Source organism: Triticum urartu, chromosome 5 (assembly GCF_003073215.2).
Source record: "Triticum urartu cultivar G1812 chromosome 5, Tu2.1, whole genome shotgun sequence".
Lineage (NCBI taxonomy): Eukaryota > Viridiplantae > Streptophyta > Magnoliopsida > Poales > Poaceae > Triticum > Triticum urartu.
Window position 1 is genome coordinate 608931612 of NC_053026.1, and position 6279 is coordinate 608937890.

Genomic DNA, 6279 nt, shown 5'->3' on the forward strand with positions numbered 1-6279 from the left:
CATGTCTACATTGTTCTCGAACCCGTAGGGTCCGCACGCTTAAGTTACGATGACAGTTATATATGAGTTTATGCATTTTGATGTACCGAAGGTTGTTCGGAGTCCCGGATGTGATCATGGACATGACGAGGAGTCTCGAAATGGTCGAGACGTAAAAGATTGATATATTGGAAGCCTATGTTTGGACATCGGAAGTGTTCCGGGTGAAATCGGGATTTTACCGGGTTACCGGGAGGTTACCGGAACCCCCCGGGTGCCATATGGGCCTACATGGGCCTTAGTGGAAAGGAGAAAGGGGCAGCCCAAGGTGGCTGCGCTACTTCCCCCTCCCCTAGTCCTATTAGGACTAGGAGAAGGTGGCCGGCCCCCCTCTCTCTCTTTCCCCCCTTGGGAATCCTACTTGGAATAGGATTGGGGGGGAGTCCTACTCCCGGAAGGAGTAGGACTCCTCCTGCGCCTCCCTCCTTGGCCGGCCAGCCTCCCCCCCTCTACTCCTTTATATACGGAGGCAGGGGACACCTCTAGACACACAAGTTGATCCACGTGATCTATTCCTTAGCCGTGTGCGGTGCCCCCTGCCACCATATACCTCGATAATACTGTAGCGGAGTTTAAGCGAAGCCCTGCTGCTGTAGAACATCAAGATCGTCACCACACCGTCATGCTGACGGAACTCTTCCCCGACACTTTGCTGGATCGGAGTCCGGGGATCGTCAGCGAGCTGAACGTGTGCTCGAACTCGGAGGTGCCGTAGATTCGGTGCTTGATCGGTTGGATCGTGAAGACGTACGACTACTTCCTCTACGTCGTGTCATCGCTTCCGCAGTCGGTCTGCGTTGGGTACGTAGACAACACTCTCCCCCTCGTTGCTATGCATCACATGATCTTGCGTGTGCGTAGGAAATTTTTTGAAATTACTACGAAACCCAACAGTGGCATCCGAGCCTAGGTTATTTATGTTGATGTTATATGCACGAGTAGAACACAAGTGAGTTGTGGACGATACAAGTCATACTGCCTACCAGCATGTCATACTTTGGTTCAGCGGTATTGTTGGACGAGACGACCCGGACCAACCTTACGCGTACGCTTACGCGAGACCGGTTCCCTCGACGTGCTTTGCACATAGATGGCTTGCGGGCGACTGTCTCTCCAACTTTAGTTGAACCGAGTGTGGCTACGCCCGGTCCTTGGCGAAGGTTAAAACGGAGTCTATTTGACAAGTATCGTTGTGGTTTTGATGCGTAGGTGAGATTGGTTCTTACTTAAGCCCGTAGCAGCCACGTAAAACATGCAACAACAAAGTATAGGACGTCTAACTTGTTTTTGTAGGGCATGTTGTGATGTGATATGGTCAAGACATGATGCTGAATTTTATTGTATGAGATGATCATGTTTTGTAACCGAGTTATCGGCAACTGGCAGGAGCCATATGGTTGTCGCTTTATTGTATGCAATGCAATCGCGATGTAATGCTTTACTTTATTACTAAACGGTAGTGATAGTCGTGGAAGCATAAGATTGGCGAGACGACAACGATGCTACGATGGAGATCAAGGTGTCGCGCCGGTGACAATGGTGATCATGACGGTGCTTCGGAGATGGAGATCACAGGCACAAGATGATGATGGCCATATCATATCACTTATATTGATTGCATGTGATTTTTATCTTTTATGCATCTTATCTTGCTTTGATTGACGGTAGCATTATAAGATGATCTCTCACTAAATTATCAAGAAGTGTTCTCCCTGAGTATGCACCGTTGTGAAAGTTCTTCGTGCTGAGACACCACGTGATGATCGGGTGTGATAGGCTCTACGTTCAAATACAACGGGTGCAAAACAGTTGCGCACGCAGAATACTCAGGTTATACTTGACGAGCCAAGCATATACAGATATGGCCTCGGAACACGGAGACCGAAAGGTCGAGCGTGAATCATATAGTAGATATGATCAACATAATGATGTTCACCGATGAAACTACTCCATCTCACGTGATGATCGGACATGGTTTAGTTGATTTGGATCACGTGATCACTTAGAGGATTAGAGGGATGTCTATCTAAGTGGGAGTTCTTAAGTAATATGATTAATTGAACTTAAATTTATCATGAACTTAGTACCTGATAGTATCTTGCTTGTTTATGTTGATTGTAGATAGATGGCTCGTGCTGTTGTTCCGTTGAATTTTAATGCGTTCCTTGAGAAAGCAAAGTTGAAAGATGATGGTAGCAATTACACGGACTGGGTCCGTAACTTAAGGATTATCCTCATTGCTGCACAGAAGAATTACGTCCTGGAAGCACCGCTGGGTGCCAGGCCTGCTGCTGGAGCAACGCCAGATGTTATGAACGTCTGGCAGAGCAAAGCTGATGACTACTCGATAGTTCAGTGTGCCATGCTTTACGGCTTAGAATCGGGACTTCAACGACGTTTTGAACGTCATGGAGCATATGAGATGTTCCAGGAGTTGAAGTTAATATTTCAAGCAAATGCCCGGATTGAGAGATATGAAGTCTCCAATAAATTCTATAGCTGCAAGATGGAGGAGAATAGTTCTGTCAGTGAGCATATACTCAAAATGTCTGGGTATAATAATCACTTGATTCAATTGGGAGTTAATCTTCTAGATGATTGCGTCATTGACAGAATTCTCCAATCACTGCCACCAAGCTGCAAGAGCTTCATGATGAACTATAATATGCAAGGGATGAACAGGACTATTCCCGAGCTCTTCGCGATGCTGAAAGCTGCGGAGGTAGAAATCAAGAAAGAGCATCAAGTGTTGATGGTCAACAAGACCACTAGTTTCAAGAAAAAGGGCAAAGGAAAGAAGAAGGGGAACTTCAAGAAGAACAGCAAGCCAGTTGCTGCTCAAGAGAAGAAACCCAAGTCTGGACCTAAGCCTGAAACTGAGTGCTTCTACTGCAAGCAGACTGGTCACTGGAAGCGGAACTGCCCTAAGTATTTGGCGGATAAGAAGGATGGCAAAGTGAACAAAGGTATATGTGATATACATGTTATTGATGTGTGCCTTACTAATGCTCGCAGTCGCACCTGGGTATTTGATACTGGTTCTATTGCTAATATTTGCAACTTGAAACAGGGGCTACGGATTAAGCGAAGATTGGCTAAGGACGAGGTGACAATGCGCGTGGGAAACGGTTCCAAAGTCGATGTGATCGCGGTCAGCACGCTACCTCTACATCTACCTTCGGGATTAATATTAGACCTAAATAATTGTTATTTGGTGCCAGCGTTGAGCATGAACATTATATCTGGATCTTGTTTAATGCGAGACGGTTATTCATTTAAATCAGAGAATAATGGTTGTTCTATTTATATGAGTAATATCTTTTATGATCATGCACCCTTGAAGAGTGCTCTATTCTTATTGAATCTTGATAGTAGCAATACACATATTCATAATGTTGAAACCAAAAGATGCAGAGTTGATAATGAAAGTGCAACTTATTTGTGGCACTGTCGTTTAGGTCATATCGGTATAAAGCGCATGAAGAAACTCCATACTGATGGACTTTTGGAACCACTTGATTATGAATCACTTGGTACTTGCGAACCGTGCCTAATGGGCAAGATGACTAAAACATCGTTCTCCGGTACTATGGAGAGAGCAACAGATTTGTTGGAAATCATACATACCAATGTATGTGGTCCGATGAATATTGAGGCTCGTGGCGTATATCGTTATTTTCTCACCTTCACAGATGATTTAAGCAGATATGGGTATATTTACTTAATGAAACATAAATCTGAAACATTTGAAAGGTTCAAAGAATTTCAGAGTGAAGTTGAAAATCATCGTAACAAGAAAATAAAGTTTCTACGATCTGATCATGGAGGAGAATATTTGAGTTACGAGTTTGGTGTACATTTGAAAAACTGTGGAATAGTTTCGCAACTCACGCCACCCGGAACACCACAACGTAATGGTGTGTCCGAACGTCGTAATCGTACTTTACTAGATATGGTGCGATCTATGATGTCTCTTACTGATTTACCGCTATCATTTTGGGGTTATGCTCTAGAGACGGCCGCATTCACGTTAAATAGGGCACCATCAAAATCCGTTGAGACGACGCCTTATGAACTGTGGTTTGGCAAGAAACCAAAGTTGTCATTTCTTAAAGTTTGGGGCTGCGATGCTTATGTGAAAAAGCTTCAACCTGATAAGCTCGAACCCAAATCGGAGAAATGTGTCTTCATAGGATATCCAAAGGAAACTATTGGATACACCTTCTATCACAGATCCGAAGGCAAGACTTTTGTTGCTAAATTCGGAAACTTTCTTGAGAAGGAGTTTCTCTCGAAAGAAGTGAGTGGGAGGAAAGTAGAACTTGACGAGGTAACTGTACCTGCTCCCTTGTTGGAAAGTAGTACATCACAGAAAATTGTTTCTGCGACACCTACACCAATAAGTAAGGAAGTTAATGATAATGATCATGAAACTTCAGAACAAGATACTACTGAACCTCGTAGATCAACCAGAGTAAGATCCGCACCAGAGTGGTACGGTAATCCAGTTCTGGAAGTCATGCTATTAGATCATGATGAACCTACGAACTATGAAGAAGCGATGGTGAGCCCAGATTCCGCAAAGTGGCTTGAAGCCATGAAATCTGAGATGGGATCCATGTATGAGAACAAAGTATGGACTTTGGTTGACTTGCCCGATGACCGGCAAGCAATTGAGAATAAATGGATCTTCAAGAAGAAGACTGACGCTGATGGTAATATTACTGTCTACAAAGCTCGACTTGTCGCGAAAGGTTTTCGACAAGTTCAAGGGATTGACTACGATGAGACCTTCTCACCCGTAGCGATGCTTAAGTCCGTCCGAATCATGTTAGCGATTGCCGCATTTTATGATTATGAAATTTGGCAGATGGATGTCAAAACTGCATTCCTGAATGGATTTCTGGAAGAAGAGTTGTATATGATGCAACCGGAAGGTTTTGTCGATCCAAAGGGAGCTAACAAAGTGTGCAAGCTCCAGCGATCCATTTATGGACTGGTGCAAGCCTCTCGGAGTTGGAATAAACGTTTTGATAGTGTGATCAAAGCATTTGGTTTTATACAGACTTTCGGAGAAGCCTGTATTTACAAGAAAGTGAGTGGGAGCTCTGTAGCATTTCTGATATTATATGTGGATGACATATTGCTAATTGGAAATGATATAGAATTTCTGGATAGCATAAAGGGATACTTGAATAAAAGTTTTTCAATGAAAGACCTCGGTGAAGCTGCTTACATATTAGGCATTAAAATCTATAGGGATAGATCAAGACGCTTAATTGGACTTTCACAAAGCACATACCTTGACAAAATTTTGAAGAAGTTCAAAATGGATCAAGCAAAGAAAGGGTTCTTGCCTGTGTTACAAGGTGTGAAATTGAGTAAGACTCAATGCCCGACCACTGCAGAAGGTAGAGAGAATATGAAAGATGTTCCCTATGCATCAGCCATAGGATCTATCATGTATGCAATGCTGTGTACCAGACCTGATGTGTGCCTTGCTATAAGTTTAGCAGGGAGGTACCAAAGTAATCTAGGAATGGATCACTGGACAGCGGTCAAGAACATCCTGAAATACCTGAAAAGGACTAAGGATATGTTTCTCGTATATGGAGGTGACAAAGAGCTCACCGTAAAAGGTTACGTTGATGCAAGCTTTGACACTGATCCGGACGATTCTAAATCGCAAACCGGATACGTGTTTACATTAAACGGTGGAGCTGTCAGTTGGTGCATTTCTAAACAAAGCGTCGTAGCGGGATCTACATGTGAAGCGGAGTACATAGCTGCTTCGGAAGCAGCGAACGAAGGAGTCTGGATGAAGGAGTTCATATCCGATCTAGGTGCCATACCTAATGCATCGGGTCCAATGAAAATCTTTTGTGACAATACTGGTGCAATTGCCTTGGCAAAGGAATCCAGATTTCACAAAAGGACCAAACACATCAAGAGACGCTTCAACTCCATCCGGGATCTAGTCCAGGTGGGAGACATAGAGATTTGCAAGATACATACGGATCTGAATGTTGCAGACCCGTTGACTAAGCCTCTTCCACGAGCAAAACATGATCAGCACCAAAGCTCCATGGGTGTTAGAATCATTACAGTGTAATCTAGATTATTGACTCTAGTGCAAGTGGGAGACTGAAGGAAATATGCCCTAGAGGCAATAATAAAGTTATTATTTATTTCCTTATATCATGATAAATGTTTATTATTCATGCTAGAATTGTATTAACC